Source organism: Manis pentadactyla, chromosome 4, assembly GCF_030020395.1.
Source record: "Manis pentadactyla isolate mManPen7 chromosome 4, mManPen7.hap1, whole genome shotgun sequence".
NCBI lineage: Eukaryota > Metazoa > Chordata > Mammalia > Pholidota > Manidae > Manis > Manis pentadactyla.
Genome location: NC_080022.1, coordinates 79,786,556 through 79,805,395, shown reverse-complemented (window position 1 = coordinate 79,805,395; position 18,840 = coordinate 79,786,556). Strand labels below are relative to the sequence as shown.

At 37.6% G+C, this 18,840-nt stretch overlaps 2 non-coding genes across 2 annotated transcripts; both read right to left on the bottom strand.

Annotated features, from left to right (window-relative positions):
• Positions 1–9,389: 9,389 nt before the first annotated feature.
• On the bottom strand, positions 9,390–9,517 carry LOC118923122 (small nucleolar RNA SNORA25). The gene has a single exon (XR_005029066.1). It is a non-coding gene; the product is annotated as a small nucleolar RNA SNORA25 (small nucleolar RNA).
• A 406-nt stretch (positions 9,518–9,923) lies between these two features.
• Positions 9,924–10,047, bottom strand: LOC118923123 (small nucleolar RNA SNORA32). The gene has a single exon (XR_005029067.2). It is a non-coding gene; the product is annotated as a small nucleolar RNA SNORA32 (small nucleolar RNA).
• Between the last annotated feature and the right edge of the window lie 8,793 nt (positions 10,048–18,840).

Below are 18,840 nucleotides of genomic sequence, written 5' to 3'. Positions count from 1 at the left end.
AGCATAGCATATTTGATTGGTTGATTGGACAGTAGAACTACTTTGCTCTCCTATAAGGAGATCTTAGGGCACAAACAATATGAAAGAAGGCAGAGGACAGTTGCAGAGAAACTTAAATTCAACCCATTTAAACTAATTAGACTCATTAAGTTTTATGAGTTAATTCTTTGGCTTTTATTCCCTTGGCTGTTTCACACTTTGGCTCAAATCTTTTAAGTTATTCAGTTGGCTTTAAACTTCACCCTTTATTTCAGTCTAAAGCTCTCTTAAGCACAACCACTCAACCAAGGAAACAGTAGTTTCTTCTGCTGAGGTTTATCCAGGGCACTTTATCAAGAACACTTCTTCCTGAGCACACATCAATTTAGCTTGTAAAATATTCTCTTCTACTTGCAAAACCTTCTGAAGATTATCTCTAGTAGATTTGATCAACATAACCTGAAATCTGATCTAATCTCTTAAAAAATCCCTCCATTTCTTTTCCCCTGAACTAATTTACATACCTAGAGCCCTAGGGATAGACTTGTTAGATATCTGCTGATACAAACATTGGGAAGTGGGCACACTCATCCCTTGAACTCAAAAGACCTGTCTTTGACCTAGGCAGGTGGTGTAGGTCCTCTTGTACTGGAGGATATTATGATTCATGTGGTACCATCACAGATCTCTGCAGACTGTATTCAAGATGCTGAATTCTAAGAGTAGCAGTGTTTGTGGGCTGGCTCTTCTTGCCAATACATACAGCCAGGAGTTCTGGTAGAAAACCATTCTCTTTAAAACTTTAGAGGATCTCACTGGATTGCTATGGGTTTTGGCCAAGTGTTATAGTGTATAGGTTATTGTTCATGTTGAATTGTTATTTGAACATTATATACAAAAAGTAGCTCAAAATTAATTGAAGACTTAAATGTAAGAGCTAAAGCTATAAAACTTAGAAGAAAACTACCTGTGATCTTGGATTAGTCAATGGTTTCTTAGAAACAACACTGACTTGCCTGAGGGTTTCAGCCCTGGACATCACTATGGATTTAGTGAGACTGAGAAATGTCAAGGGAAGTTCTTGGGGTAAAAGGGTTTATGCCCAGTGTCTTGACAATGGGTTTCAGTTCCAGACAAGTTCACTATGGATTCAATGAGACCAAAAAATATCAATGGAACATTCTTGGGGTGAAAGGGTTTATACCTAATTTTACTCCCATGGTGACAGGTCAATCACTGGAATCCCATCCACTCAGAGGAAGTCTGCATGCAGCAAGAAGGTCTCTGCCTCTGGGCCTCTCTGCCCCTGCTGCCATCTCAATCTCTGTCCTTGGTGCTGCTACCACCCCAGTCTCTGCTCTCCTGCAGTCATGCAGCAGCCCAGAGCACTGGGCAGAGCTCTTTATAGAGTTAATAACAATGTATTGCCCACACATGTGTAGTGAGCAAGCTGACCAAGGCTAGGTGAGAATCCTGGCCATAGGAACCTTCACTTTCTCCACACCCACTTTATTTTCCTGGCGGTAGGTTGAGCTCTAGAATCAGTCTGCATCCAGCAGTCTGCCGGTCCATAATCCATCTTCTTCTCTGCCTCTGCCCAGAGCACTGGGCAGAGCTCTTTATATGGTGACTCAGTCCGTAATAGCTCATTACCTGCCGATGTGGAAGCATTAGGGTAGCAGTAGGCCATTTACATCATCAAGTAGTTTAGGGTCAGGTGAGGATCCTGGCCATAGGAACTTCTGTTCTCCCCACACTGGCCATTTGCACATTTTCCTTGGAGAAATTTCTATTCAGACCATTTGTCCAGTTTTACTTGGGTTATTTGTTTTTTATAAGAGTTGTGTGAGTTCTTTATATATTTTGAATAAAAGCCCTTCTCAGACAAATAATTTGCAAACATTTTCTCCCATTCTATTGGTTGTCTTTCCACTTTCTTGACAGTGTCCTTCAAAGTACAATTTTTTTTTATTTTGATGTAGTCTGATTAATAATTTATATCTTTTCTTTATGCTTGTGCTATTGGCATCTGTGGGGAAAAGACATCTTTTTCAACAACTGGTGTTGGGAAAACTGTACAGCTGCATGTAAGAGAATGAACCTGGATTTTTGTCAAACTCCATACACAAAAGTAAACTTGAAATGGATCAAAGACCTGAATGTAAGTCATGAAACTATAAAACTCTTAGAAGAAAAATAGGGAGGAATCTTTTGAACATGAGCAGTTTTTTCCTGGACACATCTCCTTGAACAAGGGAAACAAAATAAAAAATGAACAAGTGGGACAACATGAAACTAAAAATCATCTTTATAGCAAAGGACACCATCAGCAGAACAAAAAGGCATCCTACAATATGGGAGAATATATTCATAAATAACTCATCTCATGAGGGGTTCACATCCAAGATATATAAAGAACTGATATGCCTCCACACCTAAAAGAAAAATAACCCAATTAAAAAATGGGTAGAGGACCTGAACAGACATTTCTCCAAAGAAGAAATACAAATGGCCAACAGACACATGAAAAGATGCTCCACATCTCTAATCATCAGGGAAATGCAAATTAAAACTACAATGAGCTATCACCTCACACCAGTTAGAATGGCCACTCCAAAAGACAGGAAATAAAAAGTGTTGGCAAGGGTGTAGAAAAGGGAACTCTCCTATGCTGTTCGAAATGTAAATTAGTGCAACTGCTGTGGAAAGCAGTATAGAGTTCCTCAGAAAAACTAAAGGTAGAAATACCATTTGATCCAGTAATTCCACTCCTAGGAATTTAACCTGAAGGAAACAAAATCCCTGATTCAAAAGGATATACACACACCTATGTTTATTGCTGCCACATTTACAATAGCCAAGATATGGAAGCAACCTAAATGTCCATCAATAGATGAAAGGATAAAGAAGAGGGGTGTATATGAACAATGGAATATTATTCAGCCATAAAAATAAAAGAAATCCTGCAATTTGCAACAACATGGATGGATCTAAAGGGTATTATGCTCAGTGAAATAAGCCAGGCAGAGAAAGACAAATACCATATGGTTTCACTTACTTGTGGAATATGAAAACAAAGCAAAACAGAAGGAACAAAACAGCAGTAGACACTGAGAAGGGACTAGTGGTTACCATGGGGGAGAGGTTGGGGCAGGTGGCAGGGGAAGGTGAAGAGGATAAAGGGGCTCAATAATTCGCAATCAGAATATAAGTTGATTATGGGGACATTAGTACAACATGGAGAATATAGTTAATGATTCTGTAAAGTCTATGTTGATAGACAGTAACCGCAGTAGAGGGGGTGAGGAAATAATATGGGTAACTGCTGAACCACAGAGTTGTACGTTTGAAACCAACATAAGGTTCTTTATCAAAGATAATTCAATTAAGAAAAAAAAAACAAGAGCTAGGGACACTGATAGGTTTCATCACTTTCATTTCTGTATGATTTTGAAGTTGACACAGGGACTTCCATCTAAGGATTCAACACAGATCACACATTTTTCCCAATAAAGCCCAGGTCAGCTAGAGTAAGAAAGGGGAGCAATAAAACTTTTATAACCAGCCTTCCCCTAAAGGAAGGGAGAATAATCTACAGTCAGTATTGGGGTAGGGTGAAGGTTGAGGAAAATAAAGGTAACAATAAGGAACTGCCTTTCCAAGCCCAAGGGAACAGGTAGAGCCTGGCACAGGTCTGTGTTTATATCCCGGGCTAGACTAAAATGGCAGGGGTATCTAGACAGGAGGTGTCTAAAAGATAACTTTGTCATCTTTGATTTCTAGCATCTGTACCTTGTCTAATGTTTGTTACATGAATGACTGGATAAGAAATGAGTGAGTATGCATGTTCGTCCTTCTTTCCATCATACTCTGGAGTTTAAACCAGCATTTCACAAAAAGTGATCTGAGGATGGAAGAGCTTATATTTTCAGCCTAAAGAATTTCAAGTGTTGCTTTCCCTTAAACAAGTCCGTGAATTTCATCTAGGTCTTCTTTGATTCCATTGTTTATTTCTAGAGATGAAGTAAGCAAAATAGGGCCAAATATTTTAGATATGAATATATTGTAGTTTGTTCAAGTGCTGGACAGTGTTTTCATTTAGTTTTCCATTTAATTTCTGGTGATGCAGTTTTTTATTGGTGAGTCGGCTGTACACTTTGAGGATTATTATCTTAAAGGACTAGTTAATAATGGCTTACATTATCCTCTAAATATATTTTAAATTAATGTCATTTTGCATTTCTTCATGTTGAAACTCATCTGACAAGTTTTTGCCCAGCTTCACTGTTTTTTTTTTATTAAAGTATCATTGATATACAATCTTATGTTGGTTTCAGTTATACAACACAGTGGTTCAACAGTTACCCATATTATTAAATCCTCACCCCTTATAGTGTGGTCACTATCTATCAGTGAAGTAAGATGTTACAAAGTCATTAACTGTATTCTCTATTCTGTGCTACGATCCCTGTGACCAATTTATATTGTGATTGTGAATTATTGTGCTCCTTTATCCCTTTCCCCTCCTCCTCCCACCCACCCCAGCCCCTCTGCCTTCCTAACCACTAGTCCCTTTTCCATGTCTATGAGTCTACAGCCTCACTGTCTTACAACAGGTTTCTCTGATTTAGCCTCATGAGTTTGGGTTTTCATCACAAAGAAAAGCTAAATGTCATCTACATGTCACTTTCCCCCTTTAAGTCTCATTTTCTTCATCTGTGAAGTAGGATATTAATATGTTACCCATAAGATTTTGGGAAACATTAAGAAACCCATTTAAATGCCTAGCATGTCTGATATAGAGCAGTACTCAAGGAATATAGATCCCTCTGCCCTCTCTCAGTGGGTTCCTGGACAACAGAACTTCCCACTGTTCCCTTTGCTGTCAGAACAGGTCAAAGCTCCTTGGTGAACTACAGACATATTCCAGGATTATTAGAGCCAGCCACCGGTGGTTCCCAATTACATCACAGAAATATTGACCTAAAAGTTTCAGATCACATATTAGGGTCAGGTCAGGATACATTACAACTAAAGGTAGGAATTAATACAGCAATTTATCAGGATAATTTATCTTTCAAATTTTAGACAGTTTTTGATTAAACTGCTTAACATAAAGCCTCAATTATGATATTTAGAAATACATAAAACTTATAAATAAATAACATCAATTATATCTGAAAATAACCCTCTTCTATAATCCATGTGCTTTCCCCTTGCTCTTTTTTTTTTCTTAAATTTGATGGAAAGTGTTATGATTATGGAGAAGCTGTTTATCAAACCTTTAAAAGTGAATTTTCAAACAACCTTTTGTAGCTGGAATTTGATCATTTGGTACCTATTTTGCCTTGGCTGCTATTAAAATTTCTAAAAAATTATAAAGATTTCCCATATCTTATGTTCATATTTTTAGATTGCAACTCTAATTCCAAGAAGTTTTGTTTTTAAGTTGTTTTAATTTGTTTAGTTTTGTTTTTGAATTTTCAGTCCTTGAAAAAATTTTAAACAAGTTACATGATAGCATGATTGAAAAGAAATAGTAGAATAGAGAGGGGAAGGGAGACCACAAATATCAGTCTACAGTCACAGTTGATAAATATTAGGAACTCTAGATCTATGTAACTTTCTTAAATTGAAGTCTGTAGCCTCAATTGATTTCATTGAGCACTTTTTGTCAAGTGAGTGATGTTAATTTCTACCTAGATCTCATTCTTACTTTCACAAGCTTTCACTATGACTATACAGTAAACTAAGTGTGGGTGATGAGTATATTAGACTTCATTTTTGTGTGAAAATTTTGGGGCTGAATTTTGTTTTAGAGCACCAATTGTTGTGGTATTTTCTTCTGTTTGAATCAACTATAGTGTAAAATGTCAGAACAATACACTGGAACCAATACTCCTTGAGTAAAAATTACCCATGTACAGATGGTGGCAAGAGTGATCAATTAAACTCTAGATGTATAAGTACCATAAGTACATATTCAGAGTTGTGAATGGAATAAGGATTCCCACAGTATTAATCTACCTTCAACAAGCCATGAAAATAAAGAAAGTGAAATACAATCTATTCTATACATTTTCCACAATCTCAATTGCTGTAACATGAGAAATGGTTTCTTAAAGGTAGAAGCCTCAACTGCTTTTAGACCACAAAGGTCCATCAGTTTACAGCTGGAGGCTTCTATTCATCCAGAATATTTTGTGCTCTCATGGACAATAGTCCTACTATTAAAAATAGATTTTGTATCCTTGAGGGTAATGTGCTTTTAAGTCATGGTATGATTTTGTTTTGCCTTAATTTCCCTTTTATTTCTAAGGATTTCTTTAAAAGAATTCCTTTTACATATAACATATATTCATTGTAACATAACATTGGAATTTTCCTCTGTATTTTCACTAAGGATTTTGTATAAACCAAAAGTTACCTCTAACACATTTTTTCCAATTACAAAGTATTGATGTTATTTCTAGAAACATATAGGAAACTATAAAACAAAATAAAATTACTTATAATCTACACAGAGATAAACACCATTAGCATTTTGGTGTCCAAGTTCCCATATAAAATACTTTTTTTAAAAGGAAGAAGAAATATGGCATCTATGGTGCATTTAAACTGTAACTAGAAATAATACTAGAAGTATGATTATATATATTTGTGAATATTTTCTTTTCTAAAAGCTATTATGGAGAATACTGACATATAGCTCCATGAAATAGAAGTTAAGACAGAGAGGGATAGATTTGTAATTCCCATTATCAAGAAAATTTCAAAAAAAATTAAATGTCATTAATTATGAAATATCACTATAAAGAAGAATAAGAATAAATAACAAGAACAATGAATAAACTCACTATCAAGACATATCTCTAAAGTGATGAAGACATCAAGTAGCACAATAAAAAACTCAGAATTGTACAACACAAAGAGGGAACCCTGTATAAACTCTGGACCTTAGTGAATAATAATGTATTAATATCGGTTCATCAGTTTTAACGTATGTACCACACCAAAGCAAAATGCCAATAATGGAAGAAACTGAGGGGTGGGGGAAGGGAATATAGTGAACTCTACTTTCTACTCAGTGTTTCTGGAAACCGAAAACTGCTCTAAACAATATATGTTATTTTTATTAAAAAAAGAAGTAAAATAAAACAACATGAATCTTAAAACCTCAATACTTCCCTGATGGAGTTTCTACCTGTGTGTTTGCTGATTCTTCTTCCTCTGCTAAGCCCTTAAATAGTGACCACGACACCCTTTTCTCTGTCCTTTTTCTTTTTATTCTCTGATCTACTCTTGCTGAACTAGTTCACCCACTTCCATGCCTTCAGCTGCTACTTATCACCTACCACTTATTTCCTCCCTTTCTTCCATTAAAATACCCACTCTTCCTGTGTTTCCCATCTTGGCTATTTGTCTACCATTCATTTTGCACCTCACTTATACTTTCCATTCCAGGCACATCAGGTGAGTATGCTGTGTTTTACTTACTGCTCTGCCTGAATACCCTTGCTTTCCATCTCATCTTTCCATATCTTATTTATTCTTTAAGCAAATGTCCTAGAGCAAATGTCACTACTTTTGTGAAGCCATTTCTTACTCAACCCTTGCATTAATTTAACATTTCCTTATATTCACAATTGGGGCTTTAAAAAGGAAAAAAACACCATACAGTTTGTTTTATATTGTCATTAGTTGTATATTTTGCTGATTTCCTTTACTAATCTCTGACTTCCTAGGAGGTAGTAAATATGTATTACTCAACTTTGCACTGCTGTTACCAAATATACTACTAGGAGTATAGAAGATAATAAACACTTCAATTCATGATAATCAGGTTTTGAGCAGAACTCGGACTTACTCTGCTTACACAAGATACCTGTTGAAATGAATGGAAACATTGATAGGCTTGGTTGTCAGCAAGAAACATTCCTGAAATATTAGAATTTACAATTTAATGTTAATAGACTTTTAGTGTTGAGAGTAATTTATTTCTTGCTAAGTTATCAAGAAACATCCTGTTTAAATATAATAAAAATCATTTATAAAATACAGAATTACACTTATAAAAGCCTGTTGAAATGAACCAAGTCTGGTAATACTATTTTTAAAATACCATCAAAAGAAATTGACTCTCAAATAATCCAGAAAAAGTAAATTTGGTGACTAAAATTCCCTGTATTTCTCTAGAATTTTTCAAGGGAATAGTATCTGGATAAGTCTAAATGATTATTTCACTTGGTATGAGAGCTACAGTCTTATGTGAAACATCAAATATTCATGAAGACCACGAAAGAGGAATACTGTATATAACCTGAGTATTTTTTTTTCCAAGAGTAGGACTTTCATTATACCCCAAGTTTCTGGTCACCAATATACACTGAATAAACCAAATAAAACTGAATATGCAGTACTGATAATCAGCCTATTATATTTATTAATTTGGACATAGTTAATTAACATATTTGGAGGTAGACATGAAGAATGTTACAGGATAGAGCACAAAATCAGTTGCTTAAAATGCAAATATGGGAGGGCTGAAGCAGAATTTCAAGATCAGCACCAGATACAGAGATACGAACATACAGTATATGATCAGGAGCAAAGACATAACCTCTCTCCCTTCCTTCTTCTTTCCCTTAATGAAGGCTAATTTAGTGCTTATTATGTGCCAAGCACTGTGCTAGAAGCTGGAGATACAGAAATAAAAAAACCTTTGTGAATTCTGCCCTCATAGTTAAGTGAAGGAAAAAGGAAATAAATTTTTATTGTGATACACATAAAATGCTATAATAGAAGCAGGAGCAAAATTCTGTGAGGAGGAAGAGCCTTTAAGATTGCACAGGAAGAGAGGAGGAAAGTGAAATTAGCGTATGAGGTGGCAAGATAAAAATGTGAGAGTAGCAGATGGCAACCCCGAGTACTCCACTCAAGGAATGTTGTGCAGTGAATAGTGAGGAGGCCTGTCTGACTGGAATACGGACTCTGTGTTGGGAGTAGGAGAATGTAAGTTTAGAAATATGACATCCATGGTTCATTTAAATTGTAAGTAGAATATACTAGAAGTGTGATTAGATATATTGGTGCTTTTTTTTTCTTCTAAAACCTACTTTGGAGAATACTGATAAGTAGCTCCATGAAACCAGAAGTTAAGACAGAAGAGAGAGGTAAAGAAGAGTGGTGTATCCATATGATGGAATTTTTTTTTTTAACTGTAAAGGGTTGTTTTTATTATGTAACATAGGCAATATAAGTCAATAAATTTTTTTAAAACTTAGTATGGTGTGGTTCCTTTGACTGCCAATTGCCTTTGCTTCTCCAAAGTGAGGCATGATCTTCAATAAAAATATTGGGTTAGACTTTACTACATTGCCAATTATGGATATGGATATGAGTGGCTAAATTCGTGTATCTTCTCAGGGAAACAGCACTTACATTAAGTGGCTATTACATCCTATGGAGAACTTCAATATTTTGTCACAGAATTAAGAGCTCCTGGTTTTGGTCCCACAAGCCCTCTGTGAAATGACCCAGTAATTATCTTTTCCTAGTGTGTACATACCTTTTAAAATCAACTTTTGTTCAATCCAGTTATTATTAGTCAGTCCTACATATAACAGGAACATAAAATTAAGGATTAAGTTTCCATTTAACTTCTGAAGCTAGCTTTGTTTGCTCATTAAAAGTTGCCTAGTTACTAGTAAACCCAGAAATCTTTCAACCAGGCAAAGAACAGCTGCAAGATCCTAGAGTTCGAGGCATGCCCTGTTCACTGTAACAGCCACTAGCCATGTATGGGTCAGTGACGATTTAAAATACGCCTGTTGTACGAACCTCAGTGATTACCAATGGCTATTACAAAGTCAAATATGGCTTGTTGTATTTACATTGGACAGCGCTTACCCAGATAATGGAAATAAATCACAGAAGGGTTAATAACATGTTCCCAATAGACTGAATGCTAACAAGGTAGCAGAAAAGAAAACCTAGTGGGAAATTTTTTTTAATGGTCACGTCCACAGCAAATGAGAAACTGCATTCTAAAAGCCTTGGTAATGACCACATATGATGGAATTTTATTTGGCCGTATAAAGCAATGAGGTACTGATATATGTTAACAATAGAAATGATCCTTGAAAGCAGTAAGCTAAGTCAAAGGAGCTAGCCACAAAAAGACCATATATTATATGATTCCATTCATATGAAATAACCAGAACAGCGGTATCTATAGAGATGTGAAATAGATTAATGGTTGCCTGGGGCTGAGTGTAGGAGGGACCTGCAGGGGTAAGGGGAGAGGCTATCTTTATGAAGTGATAAACATGTTCTAAAATTGATTGTAGTGATGGTTGCACCTATCTGTGATTATGTTAAATCCATTGAATTGTATGTTTTTAGTGGGTAAATTGTATGGTATGTGATCCATATTGTTATATTTTTTAAAGGTACTAAAATATAGCCTTTTCCTTTCTTCTGAGGTCTCTTTCTGGACTTGCAATCATATCACCTGATATTTAATATTCTAAATAAAGAAAAAGTATAATTTAAGATTATTACCATGACTTTTAATATTCATTATTGTATTGTGCAGTGTCAGTTTTAAATGCAAATACAAGAGAAAATAATCATGCAGAATTACCAGAATTACACAACTCATATATTGTATCTCATTCATGCACAAGTCTTTCATTCTTAACCAGAACAGTGGAAATGCTGCACAAAACTAACTCAACTGTTTTATATCACTTCTTGATACGCACATATTCTACGAGCATGATCTGCAGCTTATTGAGGAGTAAGGAAGAACCACTGAAAGGGAAAGAACTATGGTTGCTCTCTTTCCCTTTCCTTCTTTGTCATCATTTTTCCATGTAAGTGGTTGGCTAATAAGGGGAAGTAACATGAATAAGAAAATACATGATAGGGTTCCTTAGTCATTTGGGTTTTTTAGGATGCCACTGCTTGCTTTCTGCATTCAAGGCTATTTCTGGTTTGAATGGACAGCGTGGCCTCTCAGGGCTGTCAGAGCTGCACTTAGTTTTGCATGTAACATGCTTATCTGGTACTTGCTTTGAATTTTGAATTCTCAGGCATTGTACATATCCACTGCAATTCTGCGTTCTTGAGGCAAATCTAGAAAGTTATGTGCAAATTTGGCAAAAAAACTGGAGGGCACTCCTGTCTCCTCTGCTCATGCACAGGCCACATGGCTTGCGACTTCACTTACAAAATACAAGTTCAAAGATAAAATTATTAAGAATTTTAAGATGGAGATAGAACAGCATTAAAGCAAGTGTGGGGCACTTTTGACTGCACAGGTTTCATGCCCATGAAGACAGCTGATTGAAATACTGATTTCCAAAATATTTTAGATATATCTTTGGATAAGCAATGCATCTGGGGGCATAAAATTTCCTAACTTCTAATCTTTTGTCTGAGTGACTTTGAGCAAATGATGGTTTATTCTGTAGACTCTCAGAATTTAATTGGATGTTTTCTCCTCTCTTTACATTGTCCCGACTTAAAAAAGCCAGAAGACTGAATAATTGAGTAGTTTTTTCAAATCTTACAGATTCAGTTTAAAGAAAAGAGAAAATACATGTCATGATCACTTGCCTATCTAGGCATGAGTCTAAGTGGGGAACAGGTTGCCCTGCACAAAAGGTTTTAATCCCCAAGAGGGGCTGTGGTTTGACCGGGAAAACAAGAATGGGTTGAACAGTTGAATGTTGTGGGAAGCATGGCTGTGGTTCGTTGGGGCCCACATCATGATTCACTGGGGCATGCATCTGGTCTGGATGTGCATCAGATAAACCAGGTGGGGTCTGAGAAAAAGCTCATCAGTACCCCTCAACCCTTTCCAGGATAAATGAATGTAGAGATAGTTTGTAAAATTAAAATCACAGACGCTCACTGATCATTTTAAATAGCTTTTTATCTATAGCTAATTTAAAGGCCTTAATAAGTGGAGGCCATCTATACAGAATACCTAAGAGAAGTATTCTGATAGTAAGGCTTTTTTTTTTATAATACTCTTTAACCAGAAAATTGCTTTCATTAGGTCTCATGTAGCTAAAGCACAGAACACTTCTAAGATATTTTATAACTATTACAATAATAGGAGCTCAAAAATATTTACTGAGTGTAGAATTAGGTGAAATAATCCAGTTTTGAAGAAAAGTTAATAAGCTGGGGTGATAGGCCACTAAATACTATTGAAGACAATAAATTCTATTATTCATTATTCTGTTAGTAAGAAATGCATGTTAACTGACGACACTTCCATTTTTAACCCAGTACTATATAACGATTAAAGGGTTTCATACACAGTCTTGAGACTCAGGTAATAATTTAAAATGTTTTATAGTGAGATTACATTCAATTTTATTTTAATAACATCTTACTTCAATACTTTGAAGCTTTAATTCCCAGAACATCATATCTATAGTACATGTGGTGTTTGATTACCAATGTATCCTATTATCTGACCAAATATACTCTAAAAAATGATTTTATTAATTTCTAGATTAAGATTTCCAAACTTCTCTATATGTCATCAAAAACGTATTTCTGCTTTTCAATTTTTTTTCATTCTTGTCAAATAAATGTAATGAATTAATTTTTTCAGACCTGTGCCCTTTTGAGGTTATAAAATTCACTTTTGTTGCCTTCTTGTGTCACAAGCCCTGCTATCAAAACAATATACTCTTTTAAAAATTGCATGATGCAACTGTAAGTTTTATCCCTGTGCAGATGGTTAATACACTACGTTTTGGTAAAGGGAGGTGGAAGGATGGGAAATACAATCCCAAAACAATCTTCATGGCATTGTTCAAGCATAGAACAATCAAATAGCCCACCTAGATCTACGTTAAGGACACTTAAATGCATGAAAAATTGCACCAAGCTAAACCTTTAAAAATGATGGTGCATCTAGCTTTGTTACTCTTAAAGAAAACTATTTAACTATGCAACTAGTGCCAAAAAGAGATTTTTGAAGCTTCTGTCCTGATTAAACTTCCTGGGCATAAGGTTGTAGAAATTAAAATTTTTCCTACAACTCTCTCCATTCCCTTTATTTGACTTACATGAATTCCCATGGTACTGGACTCTGTATGCAGGGAACAGCCTTATCATGGATGACATTAACCAAGTTTTATTAAAAGGTGCTTTATCTAAAAGAAGTCTATGTTAGTAATCTAAGAACCAATAAATGATCATTGCCAGCACAGATCATCTGTGAACTGGAAAGCTGCATTGGAAACAGTGAAGTCAAAGAAAAACAATGCTGTGCTTTTTTATCAACCAGACTGATGGATTGAGGAAATACAGTTGTTGGAATGTTTCCTGAATAGAGCAGGGAAGCTGATAATAATTTTTCCCATTGTCTCCTTTAAGATTTTTAAAGTGTCGGCAGGATGATGACATTACACATGACTTTATAGTTGATAGGACATTGAACCCAAAGGGTATTCCCTAACAGTTTGGAGGGTATTCCCTAACAGTCTAGTAAAGTGTCCTCAGCAAGTTCTCGGACTTGCTCAATTCAAGATTTAGATCAGTGATTTAGATCATGGTTTTGAAGGTCGGTCTGTTTTAGCGTAACTTCATTCAAGTAAAATCTTCACAGAAGACATATATGGATAAAAATGGAATGGCTTTAATGAAGGTGGGAAATGAACAAAAACACTTCCACACATCTCTAGGTCTTCCAGGAGCTCAGTTAGAGCACTATTGACCCAGGTAAATAATGAAAGCACTCATGTTACAGATGTCACATTTTGGGGCAATGCAGGGAAGAGAAGAATAATAGAGATATTGGGCTCAGTCAAAGCAGCTCAAACCCCAAAACACAGCAGCCAGCCAAAGTACACTGTACTGATCTATATTTGCTTTCCCATCTCTTACTAGCTAACTTTTATTGAGACTCACTCTGGGTCCACTGTTGTGCTAAGAACCCTGTACTCTTATTATCTTATGTAATCCTAAAACACCTTTCTATAACAAAGAATCCCTAATTACCTCTAATATTCAGATAAAGAATCTAAAAGTCAGGACTGTTAAGTTAATTAATGCTCACACAGTGGTAAATAATGGAGCTGGCCCCTATACCAGGTTTCCTGACTCCAAAGCCCAAGTATTAGCTGTCCCAATATTTGGCCTTCTGTGAAAGCACTCATGTTACAGATGTCACATTTTGGGGCAATGCAGGGAAGAGAATAATAGAGGTATTGGGCTCAGTCAAAGCAGCCCAAACCCCAAAACACAGCAGCCAGCCAAAGTACACTGTATTGATCTATATCTACTTTCCCATCTCTTACCTCGTTTCTTTTCTCTGTCTGCCTCTCTACCTTTCCCACCTACTCGTCTGTGGCTTCCTTTAGTCTGCAGCATCCCTTAATCAAAATTAACACCTTGTGGTTAAACACAGCCTTCACCCTATGATGTTCCTGTTGCTTCTCTGATTGAATCTGACACTTCTGCTTTCTAGGAGCCCACACATCTGTTTTCCGTTTTGTGATGCCCCAGGTGTAGCCACCAGAACGCCAGATGTGGGCAACTGTTGGTACTCTGAAAATTAAGAGAGTAACATCAAAAGCAATCTGTTTCTTTTACTTAGAACAAAAGTGCAACACTCACTTTGAGGTGAAATCAAGTGCTCTAGTTCCCACACTTACATGTGAACTTCTACCTTCCTAATAATGCACTAACTTCAGCAAAGATATTTCAACATTGCTTTGAAAAGAAAAAGTTGTTTCTGCCATACCGGCATGTAGTCACTAAAGAAATACTTGTATAGTGACTCTATAGCATCTTACTATGCTGATGGACAGTGAACTGCAATGGGGTACTTGATTATATGAGTGAATGTTGTAAACACAATGTCGCTCGTGTGAAACCTTCATAAGATTGTATATCAGTGATACCTAAATTTTAAAAAGTGCTTGTAAGAAATGTGAAAAGCTGAACTGCTCATCCCCCTTGTCTTGCCAGTGGTTTCAGCCCCAGGCAAATTCACTATGGATTCAATGTGACCAAACAAATGACAGTAGAAGTTCTTGGGGTGAAAGGGTTATACCCAACTTTATTTCCACAGTGGTAGGTCAATCACTAAAATCCCATTCACTCAAAGTGAGTCTGCATGCAGCAAGACAGTCTCTGCCTCTGGGCCTCTCTGCCCACACAGTCGTTAGGGCCTCTGTCCTCGGTGCTGCCAGCACTCCAGTCTCTGTTCTGCTCTCCTGCAGCCTTGCAGCCATGCCACCGTGTCATGCAGAGCACTGGGCGGAGCTCTTCATATAGAGTTGATAGCAATGTATTGCCCACACATGTGTAGTGAGCTAGCCAACCAGGCCAAGGTGAGAATCCTGGCCACAGGAACTTTCATTTTATCCACACTCCACCCCTCCAGGATTCTCTCCTCTCAATCTAATGTGCCCTCAATCCTATGCAATGGTCCCTGTGTGAGAAAGTTGGAGCATTGTAACCAAATTCCATAATAACAACAGAGGCTACAACAATATACAAATAAGAAAAATTACAACAAATTATAATAACCCTCAATCCTGAGGAGATCCATTGCATCCTGGCTGTATTCAAACCCTCAAACAAATTATAATAACCCTCCATTGCCACCAAGTGGTCATCCTGGCTGTATTCAACCAGTTCTACTCAAAGGAGTTAACCAAAAGGACCGTGGCTGGATCTTACAATACCCACCTTCTCCAGCCTCTCCAGTAAGAAGTCTTGCAGTCACACAGGCCAATCTTGTTGCTTTATCTCTGCCTTCTGCTTCGTCCTCAGCAGCTGGAACCGCTGCTGCCAGAGCTGCTCTCAGTTGTTGCCAGAGCTCCAGTCCAATTTCTTTCCACCTGCTCCTACCTTTTCAGACTAACCCACATCTGGGTTCTTGTGACCTTCACGGAGCCCTTTAAATTCTTCCTTTGAGAAGCAGACCGTATTCCCTCTTGTGCTTGAGCCTGAGGACAGAAGCAGAGCATGGAGTGCTCCACTACCTGAGGAGGGGGCTGCACCTCTCCTGGAAGAACCCACGGTTGCCCAGCCCTTCTGGCTTTCCACCAACTTTCAACCAGGTGGGGTCTCAACCGAGGAGGGGCTGATGCCTCTGTCCCGGCAGCACCTCTACACCCACCTGTCTGTCAAACCTCTGCTCCTCCATTTCTGGGGCTGACGACTCCACTACATCCTTCACCTGTCCCGTGGCACCTGGCAGCCTGCAGTCCCACACTGCTTCTTCTTGTGAGGCTCCTTCTCGTGCCTCTGCTCCTTCTCATGCTGCTTCCTCTCAGGCCACAGCACTTCATAGTGAAGCCATTTCAGTCAGCTTTCTCTTATGGTAGACCCCAGTCCCCCACCCCTTCACAGTACCACATGTCCACAGGGGACACTCGAATGTCTCCCCGTCGATAGGTGCAGCCTGCTGAAATACTCCTTCCATGAGGGCAGCCTGTTCTTTTTCCGTGGTCACCAATGAACCCTGCCAACTGTCGCCAATTGTCTTGCCAATGGGTTTCAGCCCCAGGCAAGTTCACTATGGACTCGATGTGACCAAATAAATGACAGAAAGGGTTACACCCAACTTTATTTCCATGGTGGCAGGTCAATCACTAAAATCCCATTCACTCAAAGTGAGTCTGCATGCAGCAAGACGATCTCTGCCTCTGGGCCTCTCTGCCCACACAGCTGTCCCAGTCTCTGTCCTTGACGCTGCCAGCACTCCAGGCTCTGCTCTTCTGCAGCGTTGCAGCCGTGCCAACATGTTGCACAGAGCACTGGGCGGAGCTCTTTATATAGTGTCAATAGCAACGTATTGCCCACACATGTGTAGTGAGCTAGCCAACCAGGGCCAGGTAAGAATCCTGACCACAGGAACTTTCATTTTATCTACATCCCTCTTAAATATATACATATGTATAAATATGTATCCTAATAAACACTTCAAATTCAATAGGCAAGCAATATTTATATGGTTGAGTATATAAAAATAATCTATAACAATCAACAAAAATGCATATGAAGAAAAATATTTGGTCTTTCAAAGAGAATTAGAAAAAATATTTTCACTCTGATCCTTCCAAAGTTCTTCCCATGATATTATCCAAATAAACTATGAGCTCAAAGAATCTGGGTAGCTGCGGGAGCCTGGTCTTGGCTCTCATTACTGTGGCCTCCTAGACAGGGACCCTGCAGAAGGCCAAGAAGAGGAAGCAGTGAGAGTGCACCTACCTCTGTATCATACAGACCCCATGGGCACTCATAACTTTCTGTCAAGAGACAATGTTCTTTCAAGGTTTTTCAGCTCCTGTGTCCACCATGATATCACATATTCCTGTAATTCCCTAGGCCCAGAGAAATGCTGCCTCTCTGGAGAAGCTTTAGAGTAGGGAAGCACTGCCCATTTGCTAGCCAAAGCCCCAGCTTTGATATTTTCTGTTGGGGTTTCAGTTGCATAATCAGTAACATTTCCGGAGCTTGGAACTAAGAGAAAGATGCAAGAATCAGACAACTGGAGATCAAAATATCACCTTAATTACTGATAAAGGCTAGTTTGGATGATGTAGGTTAGCAGCAGAACTGGATAGGCTGAACTACCTACTCTAAGGCAGCACTGGGAAACCCTAAGCCTATCTCTCTGTAAAATCCACAGCATAGAGTGGCAGTCCAGAATGTGTTGAGGAGGACTTGATAATATGGGTGAACATAGTAACCACAATGTTGATAATGTGAAACTTTAAAAGAGATTATATCAATGATACCTTAATTATGAACAAAGAATATAGGGCCTTTAAATAGATAATTAAGATAAAGTGAGATTATTAGGGTAAGCCTAATCCAATGTGACTGGTATCCTAATAAAGAGATTATAACACAGACATGCACAGAGGAGAGACCACGTGAAGACACAAGGTGAAGACAGTCCTCTACAAGCCAGCGAGAGGAGCCCAGATTGAAGTCAACCCCACTGACTCCTTCATTGGGGACTTTCAGCCTTCAGAGCTGTGAGAAAATAAATTTGTTGGTTAAGTCATCTGTTCTGTGACATTGGCTACAGCAGCTCTAACAAACTAATACATATGCTAAGTTAATAACAACTAACATCTGTAGTGATTAAGTTTACAGTGTACAAAGCACATGCAGTTACATATCCAATTGTAATCCCATAACAGCTCTGAGGTGATTGATAGAGTGTTATAATTTTCAAGTGGGAAATTGAGCACATAGGAATCCCTAGGATCACATAGTAAGTGACTAAATTAGATCTTGAATCTAATATTCTGACTCCATCTCCTCTGTCAAGTGGACCTTCTCTTTTTAAAAAACATTAGTGATGGCAATCAGACAACACAAAGAAATAAAAGGCATCCAGACTGGTAAGGAAGGAGTCAAACTGCCACTGTTTGCAGATGACATGATGTTGTACATAAAAAATCCTAAAGAATCCACCCCAAAACTACTAGAACTAATAAAGGAATTCAGCAAAGGTGAAGGATACAAAATTAATACACAGAAATCTGTGGCATTCCTATATACTAATGATGAAATAGGAGAAAGAGACATCAAGAAAACAAATCCATTCACGACTGTATCAAAAAGAATAAAATACCTAGGAATAAACCTAATCAAGGAAGTGAAAGACCTATATCCTGAAAACTACAAGACATTCATGAGAGATATTAAAGAAGACATCAATAAATGGAAACACATCCTCTGCTCATGGATAAGAAAAATTAATATTGTCAAAACGGCCAACCTTTCTAAAGCAATCTACAGATTCAATGCAATCCCTATCAAAATACCAGTGGCATTATTCCACAAACTAGAGCAAATAGTTCT